The sequence below is a fragment of the Brachyhypopomus gauderio genome, chromosome 1 (genome assembly GCF_052324685.1).
Source record: "Brachyhypopomus gauderio isolate BG-103 chromosome 1, BGAUD_0.2, whole genome shotgun sequence".
NCBI classification, from domain to species: domain Eukaryota; kingdom Metazoa; phylum Chordata; class Actinopteri; order Gymnotiformes; family Hypopomidae; genus Brachyhypopomus; species Brachyhypopomus gauderio.
This window is the reverse complement of record NC_135211.1, coordinates 45,319,655-45,340,099: the sequence shown is the minus strand read 5'-3', so window position 1 is coordinate 45,340,099 and position 20,445 is coordinate 45,319,655. Positions and strand designations below refer to the sequence as shown.

Genomic DNA, 20,445 nt, shown 5'->3' with positions numbered 1-20,445 from the left:
AATATAATATCTGGACCAAAACATTTTAATATATCAGGTTTCAGATGGACGTTGTGTTACCACTTTGCCATAATTCAAACCTGATTATTGCTTAAGAATAAAGCGAGGGATTATCCCTGTGTGTGAAAACCAAAAAATACGTTTATTCGTTTGTTTATTAAGATAAACAAATGGCAGGCTGGATGATGTGATTTGCTGATGTTCCCCAGTGCAATATTAACATTTGTCTTTTGGTTTATGAAAGCCTTAAACAGGTTAATAGTCACTTCCTCTGGCTGGAGAGAAAGATTGTGTGAAGCCCTCGGTGGACAGGGGGTAGACCAGTAATGAGCCTGGATGTGGTAGCACCCTGTGTAAATTTAGTGAACTTTAGTGAACTGCCTTGTATTGAGTTTTGATGAACTAGAGTGTGTGTGTGTGTGTGTGTGTGTGTGTGTGTGTGTGTGTGTGTGTGTGTGTGTGTGTGTGTGTGTGTGTGTGTGTGTGTGTGTGTGTGTGTGTGTGTGTGTGTGTGTGTTTGTAGATGTAGGTCTTCTGTACATTGAACATGCATATAAGAAATAATCTTTCTGGCTGAAGAAACGTATTGAGCCCAGAGAGAGTATTCACTGGTTGCAGTGAGATGTTTAGCTGCTGACAGGACACAAGCCCTGTGGAACTGTTTAAAACAGAGAACATTAACCAGCTACATCGTACCCATTTCTGCTGACAATGTTAGACCTGAAGTCAACACACAACTCTAACTGTACTACACTGACATGTACAGAATTAGAAGATGGTCATATCCTCACTGACTTACCGGAGCGGACAGGTACAATAGCGCGTGGTTGTCTTGTAGTTTGTTTTGTTGTTTGTAAATATTCTCTGTGCTGCCAACACCCCGATGTGCTACCTCAGCCATCATGAATGAGTGAACACATTATTGTTATCGTACGTAGTGCAGTGGGATTCTGTGTGGTAGTCTCAACATGAATCTGATATAAAGAGATAAGTGACACCACAGAGAACCATAGCAGCAGACAGCAGTGTAGTGCAGCAGTTGGTACATGTGCTATAAAAGTGAGACTCAGATGGGCATGTAAATTATGTCTCAATATGTATTGTTAATAAGCTGAGATCTAATATTAATATTAATATTTGCTTTATATGGCATGTATAGTGAATTGCACACCCCACTTTTTCCTCATGTCTCTCAGGCACTGTACAGCCCCGCCCCCCTGCTCCGCCCCCTGCCCCTCCTCCTCCTCCTCCTGCTGCGGGGGGGCAGTGCTGTGGTATATGGGAGCCAGGTTCACCGTACTCCTGGCAACTCCCAACACAGCCACAGCATTCACTGTCATAGGCCAACCAGGCGCCGTCAACGGCAACCCTCAAACAGCTGGCAGCTCCTTATGGGGTCATAGGTCACGTAACATTCAGCAAAGGCCTTTGGATGAGCTCATTTCAGCTCAGTTAAGCTCGTTTCAGCTCGTTTGAGTGATGGCAACTACAGTGGCCTGGTGCACATTATACACGCTGCTCTTTTCCAGTCATGGAATCATTTGGGCAGATTTGTAATGCAAACGGAAATACTTAAATGAAGCCCTGCATTTTACCTCAGAAACACTGAGGCCGAGGGGAATATTACAGATCTTAAGCAATTTCAGCCTATGAGCTGGTTTTGATTACAAAAAAAAATAAATAAAAACACAGCACTTTAGAGAGCCGTCAGAGTGGGAATGAATGAGACGGAGTAGGACAGAATGGTAATTGTTTCTACAAGACCTGCTACCATAGAGACTATGTGACACTTTTTAAATGTATTTATTATACATTATCACATACATTTTATACATTTACGGCATTTGGCAGACGCCCTTATCCAGAGCGACTTACATTTTTATACAAGTGAGCAATTGAGGGTTAAGGGCCTTGCTCAGGGGCACCTCAGTCATGGCCTCAGGTCTCGGGATCAAACCCACGACCCTCCGGTCACAAGACCAGTTCCCTAACCACCAGGCCATGACTGCCCTGCCCTGTTTTATACATTTAACAATTAATACATAGACCACATCTTGCATAGCACAGAAGATTTATTACTGTTGCTCATGTTCTCCTGTAACATTGTACAGACATAAAGTCTGGTTCTCTTTAGAGACTTTAAACTCATGTGCTGTCTGAGAGCACAGATATGTGAGCAACTGTTTCTTCAGGTCACCAGATCGACTATCATCATGTGGGCGAGGAACATGACGATGTGATTGGCCCAGGAGAAGGGCATGACCCTCCACAATGAGCACACGTACAGAGTAGAGGACCCTGCCGTAGGTGACCCCACTAACCTCTCTTAACCTTCCCCACACAACAGGCTGAAATGGTAACTAGGCTTAAAATCATACACCCCCCTCCAAAAAAATACATTTGAAGATACTCAGAAAACAGCAGGTACATTAGACCTAATTCCTTTTTTTTTAAACGATTTTACTGAGTATTTCATGAAACTGATCCAAACATTACTATTCACAACCTCTGTAAAGGAGTGGCGATATACAATAGTAGTTTAACATGAGTCATTATTACATGGCTTTAAGGAATACATCATTTCAAAGCACACTGTGTTGGAATTGAAAAATGTGTTTGGTATGTAGCCAAGCATCATCAAGTTGATCTAAAGAGACTGTCGTCGTTGGAGGAATGGTGAGCATTCATTCCGTGGCTGAGTAGACCAGGGTCTTTTGGTTCTCATCGTTTTTTTCATTTAAGGTCTGCGCTCTGATGACTAAACTAGCAGCCTGCTGGATCAGAGCCATGATCAGCCCCATATGTGAAGATCAGCTGTTTTTCAGACTAAAGCGGTAAGACCTCGGTGGCGATTATAGTTATCCAGCATAGGTCCGAGTGCCATTCCCCGAGAATTCCCACACGGTGGGGTAGCTTTGAGTAGTAGTTTTACACCTGCGTTGTGTCTAATCATGCAGTACATCCAAGCTCCCTTGCGCTTAATTAGAAACATGTTAAATTTAGCGCAAGAGTTGCCCCGAGTTCTATCCTGGTCTTAATGGTGACCTGTTATCCCACTATGTCTGAGTGTTGTGATGTCAGTTAATAACAAGCTGAAAACAGTGACTGAACAGCTGAACAGTCACTGAACAGCTGAAGAGTCACTGATCAGCTGAAGAGTCACTGAACAGCTGAACATTCACTGAACAGCTGAAGAGTCACTGAACAGCTGAATAGTCACTGATCAGCTGAAGAGTCACTGAACAGCTGAAGAGTCACTGATCAGCTGAAGAGTCACTGAACAGCTGAAGAGTCACTGATCAGCTGAATAGTCACTGATCAGCTGAAGAGTCACTGAACAGCTGAAGAGTCACTGATCAGCTGAAGAGTCACTGAACAGCTGAAGAGTCACTGAACAGCTGAAGAGTCACTGATCAGCTGAAGAGTCACTGAACAGCTGAAGAGTCACTGAACAGCTGAAGAGTCACCGATCATCTCTTTTGCTTCCATCTAAAATTAGACCTCGACGTCTTGCCTTTACTAAGTCCTCGAATTTCAGTTATTCTAATTTCAGAAGCTTTTAAAACTATTATCTCTTCTACAGTTGCTTCACCGGATCTCTAAGGTAATTTCTCAAATTCCCAAAGGTACCAAGCAGTGCATAAGGACATCACTGTGGCTATGTATCTGGAGATGCATGAAGCAGCGTCCAGTAGTTACACACTACTTCCGTTGTGGACCCTATCCGACATCACCAGAGTGTCTCGCAGTCAGGACCCGTCCTGCGCCCTGCACCAATGTCTGCAGCGTTCCCCGTTTCGCAAGGGTCCTCTAAGTCAATCCGAGCTCAATCAACACAGCAAGTCATTTGAACAGCCCGTACAGGAGTGAGTGTGCACATGTAGAAACTGTGCACAGACTTACAGTAAATCTTTTGAAATGAGCTCAAGTGATTTCAGAGCTTTTTCCTCATTACCATAAGAGCAGAGTTCACGTCCAAGCCTGGATTTAGGTCCAGTGTTGCCGAGCAACTCAGTAATCACTCTTCTCCTCTCCGCACATCTTGTGCAGTTATAGTGATCTCAGCCTATGACTACGGATCCTGCTCATTGAAGCCTGATGAGGAGCGTTACAGGGCCCTCACTGATGATGTCACCAAGAGGTCAAGACAGAACTTTGGCTATGTACATAGACTACATGAGAGGTTATCTTACACACTATAACCCTGTATCAGTGGGACCGTAGTCCCATATATTCTGCCTAGTTATCACACTGTTATTCTGTAATATATTGTGATCAGATTGAACATCTAGTTGAATTTTTATTGCAGTGCAGTGCATATAACCATATAACCAGGAGACACATCATCCTAATCGCACAGGTACAGGTATCTGTTCTGGCCATGATGGTGCATAAGAGCGTCTGGATCTATGCCCAGACCTTTAAACGAGACCTTGGCAGACAATGCTTGGTGGATCACACCCATTTGATGGTTTGGATGTCACTCGCTGGATGTGGAAATGGACATTTTATGTTAGGGTACCATTGCTAACTTATTTTGAAAATGATTTAAACATTTTAACATTTTCAACATTTATGGACATCACTTTGTTTTAAACTTAAAGACTTGGTTTTGTTTTACACTGGTAATCAGCTGACGTATGTCTCTGGGATATATCAGACCTGCATCTCTCCACATGCATAGCTCGCATTAGGACATTAGATATTTGATTATGCCAAATGGTTCTGGAGAGGGATATTATTATGGGATGTTTCTCCATGTATGGACCGATGGATGCTAATGGAGACCGTGAGTCAGCCAACCATTGGTTACTACGTTGGGAGTCACATGTTCTATGAAGCAGTGAGCGAAACTGCTGGTCTGGAGGAAGACCCTCCCCTCCTGAAGACTCCCCCATGTGTGGATTTAAAGTTCCCCTTCCTAGGAACAGGGCTGTTCATATGGCCTGAGATGTGTGTTTCCTCATAGACAGCAAACCCACCGAGCATGATGATTAATGATATAATAGACGAGGCTACAGGACAAACAAAAGTCATGCAGAGGTATCATGTGTTAAGGTCAAAGGTCAAAGTGAAACACTGAGTTTCCAGTTTCCACAACTAAATTTATCAAGTGCAATCAAATCAAGGCTCATTCATGTGGAATATTACTGTATAATTTTAATGAATTTAATTTAATTACATTATTTTAAAGGTTAATATGCTCTGTTATAATTTTACATTAAAACATTATGAATCAAGTGTCAAATAATTAATGAATGAACAGTTTAGCATAAAACATGTAATGACAAAAAGATATTCTCATTAAATAACGATATCGATCCTTTATTCCTTAAATCCCCCTGGCTATTACACATATTATCAGTTATTATTGAGTAGTGTGGTAAAATCTTCATTTGCTACAACTTATTAACCAGTTTTTTACTATAAAAGATCACTGTGTGCCTCTAATCTCTTATTGTATATGATGATCGGGCTGAACCGATATTAGCTGGTGTCCTGTTTGATTGCTTGTGTCACACGGTGCGTAAGAGTGAGGTTATGACCAGCAGGGGGCGCTAAAGATCCAGGTTTGTTCCTTTGACCTGCGCGGTGAGCGCTCGCTGTTCTCTGTGTGTTCTCTGCGTGTGTATGGTGCGTGGTGATAGAGAGACAGAAGAGGGAAAGAAAGTTTTTGCCCGCTTGCACTTCACTAAATAAACCTTTCATCCAGGGTCTTGACCCCTGCACTCCCTTTGATTAAAAAAAGGAGAAGACGAAGAGAAATGAAAGAAAATATAACCTCACCTTGAATAATTTACCGCTGCCTGCCAGACCTTTACGTCCACTTTACTCAAATATAGATGTTTTTTTTAGCTCTTTACTGATTCCCTCATCATATAACAGGTATTGCTAATAAAACTGTGAGATGACTTATGCAACTGGTTTTATTTAACAGACATATAGTTCCTCGGTCTCACCGTGAGATACCCCAGGCTAGCCAGGTTTTAATGACATGACTTTCTTGAACAGAGTTCATCTCTTGCCATTGTGGATCGTGGATGCCCAACCATACCTTATTCCTTGCAGATTATGAATGTAATATTTGTTTCAGAAATTAGATTTTCCATTGCTGGGTGCCTTTTTGTAGCCTTGATATTCTGTACAGCTAATATGGATTTGTGTATACGGCTACTGTATTTGTGAAGATATCAGTAACAAAAAAAAATGCTTCTTTGTTAGTTAGATAATAAGTCTCAAGTAGTAAATGTGAATGAATAAATTAATGAAATATAGATTTATATAGCACCTTCCAAGAACCTAAGGTTGTTTGACAAATAACACAGGTACTAGTTTTTATAACCAATCACACACCGGCGAGAAGTGGAAGCATATTGAACCCAGTGTACTCTCCACCAGAAACCCCTGGGGGACTGAAATGGGTGCAGGAAGGGGAGAGAGGACAACACCCAGGACAGAACACCATCCACCACTGGACGTGTTATTCAGAGGCCCATGAAAGACTTGATTTACTGGATCAGGCCAGTTGATACTGAGATATCCAGGCCCAGAAAAAAAAAAAAAAAAAACAGTTAATATAAGAGTTTGTTTTGGAAATGGTTTGCAGTAACGACCTCCATTGCCGTAACTGAGTCATTGTTATCAGAAGCAGGCCTCAGTGATGCTGTGTGACGTCATCCGTCACATCATCACGATGGAGCCTCACTTATTGGCCGTGTGGCGGGCAAGGTGCAACGTTCACATACAGCGCTGGTAACAAATGCCCTTTCATGCTGACCCGATGTCAGAATGGGAGACTGATCTCAGATCTGCACTTGAAGGAAATTTCTGATCCTGGCATATAACACGTGCCAGTTATGCTACAACATTCTGTTCTCCTCCCCGGTCTGTCTGCCCCGTGGGGGATGCCTACCGTGATAAATGTATTCCACGCCACAAACCTAATGCCAAGTCCCATTGCGTGGCGTTCCGTTTATATCACTGCTCACGGTTTTCGCATCTGGTGGTAATAACAGGCCTTTCGACGTGATTGCTCCATGCCTGTGTGGCTATGTAAGCAGTGTGAGCTGGGCTGAAGGCTCAATTGCCTGCTGGATTCAGTAGCTCTGGGTTACAGCAGTTAGATTTTCCATTCACGCCGCCTCTCGCCCTCACCAGGGCTGGCGGCATCGCCCTCTTCCCGCAGTTCGTCGTCTGCGGTATGCGGGACTGGCCGTCTAGCCACCCCGCTGCAGCTTAGAGCAGCAGTCTGCGGGACGTTGGCTTTACCTCGCAAAAAGATGGGCAGACCTTGGGCATAGTTCCAACCTCATACAAATGTGCACTGGTCACACACGCCGTGTGTGTGCAGGATCACAGCGTGTGGGACACGCAGGATAAGTCCTACCCTGCTTGTAGCTCGGTGTCGTATGACTGTACTGGACCACTAATTCATCCTGCTCTCGTGTTCTGCTTGGTCAAGGAGTCTAGTTTGCCATATTCACTTCTGGAATATGAAAAATGTCTGTCCAGGCAGAGACCTCCTCACCGAACTCAAACAGGTGAGCGAAATCACTTTTCCAAATGTAATTAACTTATAACAGATGACTGTACCTGCAGCAAGACCATGACAAATGTTTTAGGTTTTCTCTCTCTCTCTCTGTGTGTGTGTGTGTGTGTGTGTGTGTGTGTGTGTGTACTCCAGTGCAGAGATTTGACCTACCAGAACATCTGTAAGTTCATTGTTGCCTAGACTCCATGCAGTTAGTCATTCAGACTGAATGCTGCCACAAAGGAAGCCTGAGGATTTATATCATATTATAATATACTATCTGTGGCCTGTATGAAATATGTAAGTAAAATGTGTCTCTTTATACTGCCAGGACATTTTAAAGAATGAATCCATCAAGCTGAACTGGGGCTGCTACCTCATGCTGAATATTGTAAAGGCATATCACTGATGACTCATTATGTGTGTGTGTGTGTGTGTGTGTGTGTGTGTGTGTGTGTGTGTGTGTGTGTGTGTCTTTATTTCCCTGTGGAAATAGCTGGAAAAGGTGGTGTAACCAAATGCCTTTCTAATCTCCCCGGCCAATTAATAACAAGACCCCCCCATTCACCACTCGACCTCAAACAGCTACGAGCGGAAGTCACGACTATCTGGAACTCCTGCCTGGGCAACAGGAATGTTTTGGCACGGAGAAAGCTTCTGTCCTCCCTAGTAGGAAGCGTTTGTATCTCTGTAACATGCTCACGTGCTGCTTTCCTCACGCGGTAGCGGGAGACGTGTGTGAGTGTGCTGTTGTCGGGGACGTGGACGGCCTGCTCTGTCCACCACGCTCTCGTGGCCTCCTGTCCTCCGTCAGCTACATGACGGACAGCCATTTCATCCTCAAGGTCGCTGACATTGGCCCCAGGGTGCGGAGATGCTATATCACCTTCAGCCCTCACTGCTGGACCTGAACGCTGAAGGAATATATGGGGACAGGGGGGTGGGGTGTTTATGACATCTTTAAGCTGTGAGTGTTTTTATGTTATAGAGGGTTTTTAGGGTCTTTAGGGTCTTTGCCATTTTTGTTTTAGAAGTCCATCAACCCATTTTTCTTGACAAAGCTTTTCTGTGTTTTCTGCTCTGTGCTTTCATAAGTGGTTATTTCCATGAGGGTAAATGCGTGAGAAGAACATTTGAGAAGTTCTTGTGGAGTATGAGTGGGTATGTCTGTGATTGTATACGTGTGTGTGTGTGTGTGTGTGTGTGTGTGTGTGTGTGTGTGTGTGTGTGTGTGTGAGTGTGTGTGTGTGTGTGTGTGTGTGTGTGTGTGTGTGTGTGTGTATCTCATCTTCCATCCTCTCAGCCCACCTGTGGAGAGCCCCTGAGCTCCATAGACTCCCCCGTGCCCACCAATGGCACACAGGAAGGCGGTGCCTACAGTTTGGGCGTTGATCTACCACAGGGCACCCTTCCACCTCCCTGCCAGGTCCTCACAGCCTCGCCGGCTGCAGCTGCGTCCGTATGGCTCGTCCGCGGGTCGGTGAGGAGACGTCTCGACAGGGGACATACCGGAGAACCTCTCTCTAGTGGCAGCTGTCATTCTGTCATTCTTTGTTCAAATATCACTTTCTCTTATCACTTGACTGTCTGTCTGTCTGTCTGTCTCACCGTCTCACCCTTGCCCTCTTCTCTCCTACCATCCCCTTGTCTCTTTTCTTCTCCTTTTCACTATCTGTCTCTCTTTCTCCCTCCTTTGTCTTTGCTTCCTCTATGTCCCCCACCCACCCCTCCCTCCCCACCCAGGTGGGGTGAGGGTGGGGGCCAGCAGTCCTCTAAAACCCCATGAGTGTGAGGACCTGGTGGGCGGGTGGAGTCCCTCCTGCACAGCTGATGTAGCGACACAGAGGGCGAATCTGAGAGGCCAGACTTCACCTCCCTCCAAAGCTCCGTCAAGAAAACGTCCCAGCGGCCACTACTGACACGCGCCACTTTTATTTCAACACTTCCCGCAATTAAACCCACTCCTTAATTATACAGCAATTTTTAAATGACTACAGTGTCCATTTTAATTGTAGTCAAGTCTGATTTTTATTCCCATATTCTATTTTAATGTACTGGGGAACCAATTCTTTTTATTACTCATTTATTGTGTAAGTGCTTTTGTTCATAGACGCTTTCAGGAGGATATTCTTCCTTTTGAACTGGTTCCTTTCTATTCCCCCCTTTGCCCTGTGTAGTATGTTTCCAGAATATTAAAAATAAACATTGTCAGCATTACCGTCATCTAACGTAACATTCTTTCCCAGAATTTCCAAAAAGAGTTCCTCGTGTAGGCAGTTAATGAAGCTGGCATCTTGGCTTTTGTTTGGTAGTCTCCAGCTTGTTGAGGTGAAGGTAAATGCTCACCTCACTGACACCAGGGCGTCGGGTCTTGGTAAATATTTATTCCTCCAGTATGTTTTGATAGTCCGTGGATCTTTCCGGAACGTCTGGAGACTGCGGGAAAGTCTAAAATGCAGTGAGAAGAGCTGAGGCTTCCTGGCAGACGGGCAGGTTTGTTATGAGTTGCTGGGGGACGCGGGCCAGGGCTGAGGAGGACACCCCGGACATGACCCGCCGCCCTTCTGGAGTCACGTGACCCGTCTGGAGTGAGCCTCCCTGCTACTGTTCCATGCGCCCTGATGACGCCTCCTGCTGGAGAAGAGCCCTTCTGTAACCCCCCCTGGAGGAGGCAGGGTTCATGTAAGCTTGATTACTGGCAGGTAGGGGTTTTTCTTTTTTTTGTGTGTACGTTGGCTTAAAATAGCAGTGATGCGCAAGATATCTGCACTCCATCTTCACACTTTAGCTCTCTGTATGTGGTAGCCATGTACGTCTGATTGCAGTCACTTAGGAAGATGAAGGACTTTGTACTGAATTATCGGCAACAAAATCTCAGTCTCTTACACCCACTTATTCTGTTTCTCTCTTTTCCTCCATTTCTGTCATTTGATGATACGAACGACGAGAAAGATGAATAATTCTTTCCATCTTTCACTCATTTTCTCTTTCTTTCTGCCTCTCTCTTTCCCCTCTCCATCTCTCCATCTCCCCGTCGCACTCTCTCACTCTCTTCCCTCGCGGATCGGCTACACACGGCAGGTGTAGAGTGTTCACTCCTCCTGACAGAAAGGCGTGTGTCATGTGTGTATGGAACGTCTCTCAGAACGGATAAAAAGGTGCAGGAACAGACACTGGAGATCGTTAATAACACTTAGCCATGACGCCGTTTAATCAGGTACACAAACACAAAGCTTGATGGGCCTCCTCGTGGGACCAATGACATGTGGCTAGGCAGACACGTCATCCCAGGAGAGCAACTCTGTCACGCAGTATCACAGCACCCATTTATCCTCCTCGCAGAGAGAGAGAGAGAGAGAGAGAGAGAGAGAGAGAGAGAGAGAGAGAGAGAGAGAGAGAGAGAGAGAGAGAGAGAGAAGGGAAGGAAAACATAAACAGTGCACACAAAGCTAATGACGGATTATTTTATTAATCTGTAAGCTTGTTTTTCTTTACCCGGCAAAAGACGACTGGTATATCTTTCATATTTGAAGTGCTTCTACCAATCATGCTGTTTAACTTCAGCTAATATATTTTCTGTGCATTTCAGCTCTAAGAGATACAAGTTCTTAGATTAATGCTTCTGCCATTTATACCCACTGAATAAAATCATTCTTCTTCATGTCCTGCTGCTTGGCTGAGTCTGATAGAGTCTGAAGGACACACTTAATCCCTAGCTGGGTGTGAGTGGGTCATGTGTACTCGCTGGGACGTAGGGCATGGTTTGCTGTGATGTCTGCAGATACACTGTCTCAGTATGTTTTCGTCCTTGCCCAAGCAAGATGTTGTGGTATGCACGGATGGTGGCCGTTACTGTGACACTGCAGTACGTACTCGGCAATTGTACCTGCAATGAAATCACTGCTGTCAAAACAGCCCCAAGGTTTCTGTAGAGTTTCTGTAGAGGTTTGCTCAGGCCTAACTTTGTGTGTGTGTGTGTGTGTGTGTGTGTGTGTGTGTGTGTGTGTGTGTGTGTGCGTGAGTGAGTGTGTGTGTGTGTGTGTGCGTGAGTGAGTGTGTGTGTGTGTGTGTGTGTGTGTGTGTGTGTGTGTGTGTGTGTGTGTGTGTGTGTGTGATCTGGAAGAGGTGGTGAAAGGGAGCGAACAGCTCAGCTGCAAGAGGAGAAGAAGGCTGAGGCCCTCCTCACATAGATGTTGCCACGGTAACTTGTCCCGACACCCACCCCCCTCCCCCGGCCAACATCCTGCCTCTGACACACGCTCTCCTTAAAGTACGCTGAAGAGATTCTTCACTCTGGGTCTTTTTCCAGACAGTCCTCTCTTACTCTCTGTCTCTGTCTTTGTCTCTCTTTCTCTCTCTCTCTCTCTCTTTCTCTCTCTCTCCCTCTCTTGCTCTTTCTCTCTCTCCGTCTCTCATTTTTCACTCACTAAATCATTACGTTGTCATGCCCCTGTGCAGACTATGTTTCCTTGGTGGGTCAGTGAGACTGTGGTGTGTCTGAAAACTGCATCTATTCTCCCCCCTCCTTCTGAGGGTTGCACATACCCTCTCACCCGTGTGTGTGTGTGTGTGTGTCTTTATAGATATAGCATAGCTCATAGCCAGGCGAGAACTGTGTACGACTGCGTCGTTGTTTACTTCAGCCACATTGCAGGCGTTACAGCCCTGTCGGGCTCTCTTGTGCCCCCTGCAGGGCCAGACAGAGATAGGGGTGAGGTGGATAACACCAAGACCTGTATTTGAAGAAGAACTGGCCTGCAGGACAAACGCCCTGCTGGCCTCACTGCTGTCAATAAACTAACCTCCACACCACAGGCAGAAGCCATGGATGAGAAATAATGCATGTGTGCTTCCTGATCCTAGACCTGCCCTACACATTACAGCAGTCTTCCTGATCCTAGACCTGCCCTACACATTACAGCAGTCTTCCTGATCCTAGACCTGCCCTACACATTACAGCAGTCTTCCTGGTCCTAGACCTGCCCTACACATTACAGCAGTCTTCCTGATCCTAGACCTGCCCTACACATTACAGCAGTCTTCCTGATCCTAGACCTGCCCTACACATTACAGCAGTCTTCCTGGTCCTGGACCTGCCCTACACATTACAGCAGTCTTCCTGATCCTAGACCTGCCCTACACATTACAGCAGTCTTCCTGATCCTAGACCTGCCCTACACATTACAGCAGTCTTCCTGGTCCTGGACCTGCCCTACACATTACAGCAGTCTTCCTGATCCTAGACCTGCCCTACACATTACAGCAGTCTTCCTGATCCTAGACCTGCCCTACTCATTACAGCAGTCTTCCTGATCCTAGACCTGCCCTACACATTACAGCAGTCTTCCTGATCCTAGACCTGCCCTACACATTACAGCAGTCTTCCTGGTCCTGGACCTGCCCTACACATTACAGCAGTCTTCCTGATCCTAGACCTGCCCTACACATTACAGCAGTCTTCCTGATCCTAGACCTGCCCTACACATTACAGCAGTCTTCCTGATCCTGGACCTGCCCTACACATTACAGCAGTCTTCCTGGTCCTGGACCTGCCCTACACATTACAGCAGTCTTCCTGGTCCTGGACCTGCCCTACACATTACAGCAGTCTTCCTGATCCTAGACCTGCCCTACACATTACAGCAGTCTTCCTGGTCCTGGACCTGCCCTACACATTACAGCAGTCTTCCTGATCCTAGACCTTCCCTACACACTACAGCAGTCTTCCTGATCCTAGACCTGCCCTACACATTACAGCAGTCTTCCTGATCCTGGACCTGCCCTACACATTACAGCAGTCTTCCTGGTCCTGGACCTGCCCTACACATTACAGCAGTCTTCCTGGTCCTGGACCTGCCCTACACATTACAGCAGTCTTCCTGATCCTAGACCTGCCCTACACATTACAGCAGTCTTCCTGGTCCTGGACCTGCCCTACACATTACTGCAGTCTTCCTGATCCTGGACCTGCCCTACACATTACAGCAGTCTTCCTGATCCTGGACCTGCCCTACACATTACAGCAGTCTTCCTGGTCCTGGACCTGCCCTACACATTACAGCAGTCTTCCTGATCCTGGACCTGCCCTACACATTACAGCAGTCTTTCTGGTCCTGGACCTGCCCTACACATTACAGAGGACTCTCAACTTCCCAGCACACCCGATTCAACGTATCTAATGAGTCACTGGTGCTGTGAAACAGATTGTTTTAATACAAACATAATGTGTAATACTGGATACAGTATATTAACTGTTAATTAAAACACCATAGAATAATTCTCAATCCCAGAGGGTTAACAAATCTTTACTGAGGTTAAGGAGGGTGTGTTAGAACTAGGAAAACACTAACAGCATATCCAGTGCTGGCATGGGCTCCCCCTCCCACACACACACACACACACACACACACACACACACACACACACACACACACACACACACACACACACACACACACGCAAATGGCACTGAGATGTTTATTGGGTGGTTGGCGTTTCTTTGGTGTGGAACGGGGCTGCAAGATTCACGTCGTTAGGAGCATTAGCGTTGGGCTGTGTTACCTAGCATGCATTTCTAATGGGGGTCTTAAGTGCATTCTCTTCTGCTTAGCCCGGGAACGCGGACGGGGTTACGCAGCAGCTGCTCAGACGAATGCCACGTCATCGTCATACCACGTGCGGGCGAAGGTGAGCGGGAGCAGCACACGTTTGCAGAAACACAAAAATTGTTGTTTTTGAAAGATGGGGAATGTGCTCAGTGACTTGCACACGTGCCTCGACAGCATCATCGGTGGCCATGACGTAGTTAAGGTCGGAGCGGTGTGCAAGGTTCAGTGATCAATCATCAGTCAGTCCTTAGTGCACACGTGCAAAACCAATCTTGAAGCAAGGAGGATAATAATGTTGTCATATTCCGTGCCACCGTCCTCTTGGACATCCGCACAAATCAAAAGTGACGCATACTGTGACGTTCTCGGACGAGTCGTGACAAGGGTGAAGTGACATTATTCAGGCTTTGCCTCTGATATTGACAGCTTGTGTCAATATCATTAGTAAAGGCGGACCTGACATCACGTTACAGTTTTGACATGGCCAATCTTGTGTCCCCCCCCACCCCTCCACCACAACCTTCACCCGACCCCCCCCACTCCCGGTCGAGACTATAGGCCACGCCCACATGGTGGTGTCTAGCCTTTCCCATGAGGAACGGCGACAAGCACGTCAGGGAGGTGACCAAGCTATCCTTGGCCCTACATGCTTACATGCCCTTCGGAGCTCTGAACGTTCCTCGGCAGGTCCTGAAGGTTCACAGTTCTGTGACCTGAGATCCGTTCAGGTCAGAACCACCAACAGGCCAAGCTTGAAACTCTATTCAGGAAAACGTTTTTTTTTTCCCTTTTCCTTTTTTTATTTTCAATCAGGGGAATGAGTGGACAGCATGTCAGGTCCAGGATTTGGCCTGAGAGACTTTTTTCTTCTTTGTGCTAGAGAGTTTTTCTAGTAGCTCGATAGCTGGACGCCCCTTGAGACCTGAAGCAATAAATTAAAATAGGTGGTGGCTGCATTAAAGTGCACAAAATCAATAACAAGTGTTTGTGTGGTTCGGTATTGCTAGACGATGACCGCAGCTGTGGTCTTCCAGCCAAACGCCAGTCACAGCGTTATGGGAGCACGTGGACATGTGACATCCATGCTGAATGTTTTGCAGAGCCGTGCGTAGCTGGGGTCATGGGTCTGAAAAGGCCCTGGCACTGGTTATTTGGAAGCACTATCAACGCTGCCACAAAGATGGAATCGTATGGCTTATGTAAGATCCAATCTAGAAAATATTATGACAGACACTCTGAGAGTACTTGAACTCCAAAGTCACGACAGGGACAAACGTGTCCTGTAGAATTCCTTAAACCGAAAACTTAAATATTAAACTTTAAACTTAAACTTTAAACTGTAAAAGTAATAGAGGCCACAATTAATGTACCCCTGAAAAAGTGAGAAACTGGTCATCTCATCAGCCCATCTTAAGCCAGAAGCTGGTCATCTCATCAAGTCACAGTCCAATTAAGTTTCTCACAAAGTTCCCGAGGAGGTTTTCAAACAAACTCTTTTTTTATTATTTATCTTTGTCAGGTGTCATCATCACAATCCGTCTGTAAATACGGACGCAAATGTTCGCAAAAGAGACGTGCATCCTGCAAGCCCTACCCACCCAATGTTTGTCTTTCTTCATCTCCTCATCTTCATCTCCGCTGAACCATACCACTCATAGATCACATTATCGTCACACATTCTCTATTGTGAGACGTTTTGTCCACTGTTCATGGGACGAGAATGTCACAGGCTGTATGAATCTCCACTGAGGTGATTGCATGATCATTATGCAGGAGGCAGCTTGAGGGGGTAACAGACTTATAGTGAAAGCAATTTCAGGTTCTGCCTTTACCCCATCTGCTCTGTTTGGTGAGGACATACTGGCTTCTGGGAGAAGAGTGCCCGAAAACTACAGTGTGTTTTTCCTCATCATCGCATTTTATATGTGATCTGAAAGAGAAGTGTTTGTATGAGAGTCTAATTTGTTGTTTGCTATTATTTTCCATTTGCATGAGTTTGCATGCACTGAGCAAATGTCTGAATAAATGGATGTCATTTCTCTATGATAATGATGTTACATTATTTTTTTTCTTTGCTGTTCTTTGGCTGGGGAAAGATTCATCCACCCTATCCACATGTATCAATTATATACACAAAAACTCGTTATGTAGAAAACCAATAGAAACGCATTTGCCTCTTTCGATTTTTCTGTTTGGTTTCTTGTTTTTTAGTATTTCTGAAGAACAGAAGAAACGATGGGGAAAATATGGCCAGTGAACAGAAACTATTTGTGACATTTTCCCTGACATACAACTCGGCCAGATATCACACATTCTTCATGACCCTTCTTATGATTAATGATGATTCTGATTAATGAGATTCCTGATTCCAAGACCAGGAAGGGTGATTTTCCAGAACTCCTGGCTGAAGAGGTCCTTCCATGACACCCTGCCTAGCCAGCTGTAAAGGAAAAATACAGAAGGCATAATGGCACAGGCATTAATAAGGGTTATTGGATACTTATAAACAACGATCGGAAAGGCTATGCTTTGATTCAGTTAGGGTTTTCAACATGACTGGCAACCCAGGCCCTTCTGAATGCTGCTTTTTGTTAGCTGAAGTCGTTTTAAAGGGTGCAGATAGCATCTTAATGTTGTAAAGGACTGGAATTGTTCAAAAGGATCGTGAACTTTTTCCATCGCTCTTCTTCCCATGGCTCGTGTCCCTTTAGCGATCCAACTTTATCATTTAATTTATCAGGGCGTTCAAATTCGCCAAGCTTATCAGACGTTTGCCATCTACTGTTTAGACAGCAGTCATATTGTTTGCCTGCAGAGACAAGGTTGAGATTGGGTCTGGACTGCAGCAGTGTGGCAGTGAGTGTGGGGGGTGGTTGAAGGAGAGCTGTCAGTTACATCTTCACTTCCTATAATGCCTCAAAAAATATCTGTCCTTCACAAAAGCAGAGGAAAGACGTGTTTGCCTTGCTCAATGGATCGCAGTCAAGCACTTTACAACTCCCCTTATCACAGAGTCTTGTCCCCTCCCCTCTGTGATGGGAATCTGTGATCTTTCCTGTCACCCTCAATAAGCACTCGGTCCAGCAGCAAACGGATTCGGCTTCGACGCACACACACACACACACACACACACACACACACACACACACACACACACACACCGCAGAGGGCGAGGGGCACTCGACTTTCTCACGGAGCTCAGCTCGAATGTCCACAGCATCTAACTCACTTCTGGTTTGGAACAATTCGTTTGGACCAATCCATTACATGCAGAGAACATGAGTGGAGCACTTAAAAACATCAGTGTGGTTGGGCATCATTACTCCATTCTCCATACGCGCATTCGCAATTACATTACAACATTTTGTCCGTGATAAATGTCCACACAGATGTCCAGAAGCGATAATGGTTAAGACAGATTAATGCAAATCAGAAATAAAACAAACGTGGAACTGCCTTTAATTACTCATTTTACTGCATTTAGAATGAAGTCAGATTTAATATATACATACTTTAAAAGCACTTCCTAATGCTCATGAATAGAAATGTATTAAATTCTAAATCACTCACAAATGTTTCAGTGGGATCACTTGAAGTAACGAAGAAGCTCTCATTGTACTATTAGTTTCTGGTCTCAATCAGAAAACAGAGGCATGTTTTGACATCCTTGAATTTTTCCATCATCCTCAGGGCTTCCTCCATTAGAGGGTGTAAAAGAATGTGAAGTATGTAAAGTATGTAAAAAGTTTCTCATTAACCTCTCTGAGTAGCAGTCAGTGACTGATCACTTACCAGAGGCTCGTGCTGATCTCAGATCAGTCTAATGTTTTCAAATAAAAATCTGACAGACTGAAGTGGTGTGTTTTCCTTTTGGTTTTCTCTTTAAAGTGCTGAATGATTCGTTTTTTGGCGTGAAAAGCCCCGATGTGTCTTTTTAACAAATCATTTCCCTTCTGTGAGCTTGACTTCTGCTGAGGTCACTTTGGGGTCATTTTTACACAGACTGCACCGTGACCTCCAGTGAACCAGGGTCGTTCACATTCATCAGGTCAGGTCGACAAGGAAGACCAGAGCATGTTTGGACTAGGGCCCAAAACACGCCTGACCTGTGTGTACTAACCCAAATCATATGTGAGCAAAGTGGGGAGCGTGTCCGCCCCACCCCCCCTCCCCCTGTGCCGGTCATCGCAGGAGAATATCAATCTCCAGAGACAGTCAGCCCTCCTGACCACAGGAGAAAGGTCAAACAAGTCACTCCACACTGTTGGCACTCTCCAGTTAGCTAATGAGGGCCATAAGAATGTCTCCCACCTGGCTATGACCGTACCAATCATGCCAACCAGCTGCAGTGAACCAACTCCTGCTGATGAGAGAAAGGGTCATTTCAACCGTTATGTGGGTCATTTAGTTCCAGTGTTTTGTTTCTCAGGAGACTGCTCGTAAGTGAGGCCTCACCTTTGCCCACGGGAGGTTGAAGAGCCTTTAGAGTTGTAAGGAAAATGAAAAAAATGCATAGTAATTGTAGTGGTAGTAGTAGTAAAATAGGCAAGACAAGGGGGTTACACACACATACACACACACACACACACACACACACACACACACACACACACACACACACACACACAATTATATATATATACACACACACATACATACATATATATAAATATATATATATATATATATATATATATATATATATATATATATATATATATATATATATATATATATATATATATATATATGTATATATATACAATTTACATTATTTCTCTCTTTAATCAGTAGGCCTACAGGTCCTGTTGGTGTTTATGGCATAAGGTTGAATCTCCTGAACCCATTTAGTCATGCGGGTTGCATGATCAGATTCATAATTACTAGACCTGAATCATTGTTCTACACCCCCCCCCCCCCCCCCCCCTCCCCACCTCCCCATTGAATAGCACAGATGCTCTGTTTGTCTGTTTGTGTCTCTCGGCATTACATATAAATAACTGGTCCGCATAAACAATAGGGAAGGAGGGTTTTTGCTTTGACGCAATTAGAAACCCTACGTGGTTAATCAAAGCACATCTGCCCCAGCTCTAGAGACGACAGCAGCGGTCGACCGGCGCTTCAGGTATTTCTAGTGAAAGTCCTCTCAGCAGGCTTAACAGTGCTCGTGCACTGCACACGAGAACCGTTCGCAACTGTAATGGGAACCGTAGTTAAGTTGACAAGTTACAGCTAGAATCAACCATCGCTGAGAGCCTGCATCGTTTAAGACAGATATTTAATTTATATTTTTTATGTCTAAATATATATTTTATACCTCTATACTAGAACAAAATGGTTTGTGAGGAAGATTCTCTCAGTTTAACGTCACGGTGCCTGGACAGTGCTTTCTAGATGTGGCCAATTAATATATCATGTCATACAGTAGGATGGAATTCTTTTAAAGGCACTTGGTCAGACAGCAATGATTAAAATGTTATTGGGAATCCAAACCAATGACCCAGATGTAGGTCTGGTTCCAGAACAGACAGATATTATATATGTGAGGATCAAACAAAAATTACAGTCTACCTTGATAGGAATTGTACAGACAGAGCTTGTTCTAGTCCCTTTCATCTTTTTACATAAATGATACATTATTTTAACATTCAGAGCTTGAAAAAAAAACCTAAAACCTAGATTGGTTAACAATGAAACCTCTCTACATATTCAGTTTGGGTGACTTTGATGATTACTTTCGTGAAACATAGAAATAATGCAGTGAATCTGTGGGCCAGGAGAGGCAGATCTTATTTGCATCACAATACTGTACTCTTAATGATGCATCACAATACCTCTTGATATCCCCGCCCCCTATGCCCGCCTACGCTCACATAAAGAGCACTGGTTTAGCTGTAATCAATGTTGCCCATTCAAATGAGCAAGCACACACATACACACTCATGCATGCACACACACACATGCGCACACACACAGGCGGCGGGAGTGTGGGGGGTGTTGGTGTGGGGGGGCGTGTTTGTATACACCCGGACACATCTTCCTCCATGTCGGACTAACATCCACCTCTTCCTCTTTCTCCATCATCACCAGCGTTGGGGATCCTGTCACTAACACATCCATCCATCCATCCATTCATCCATCCATCAGGAATGGAGCAAAGGAGAGCGAGCAGGCACCAGGCAGTGAGATGAAAACAGGAAGATACTTTCTCTCAGGAAGTGAGTATCGGTTCCCCTGTTCTATACTTGCTCAACCTGTGATATTGTATTAATAACAATATTGATATTGTGGTTTAACGTATGTGCA

At 45.0% G+C, this 20,445-nt stretch overlaps 1 long non-coding RNA gene across 1 annotated transcript; it reads left to right on the top strand.

Annotated features, from left to right (window-relative positions):
- The first annotated feature begins 7,107 nt into the window (after positions 1–7,107).
- On the top strand, positions 7,108–8,719 carry LOC143527645 (uncharacterized). The gene is made up of 3 exons (XR_013134203.1): positions 7,108–7,541; positions 7,685–7,831; positions 8,028–8,719. It is a non-coding gene; the product is annotated as an uncharacterized LOC143527645 (long non-coding RNA).
- The last annotated feature ends 11,726 nt before the right edge of the window (positions 8,720–20,445 follow it).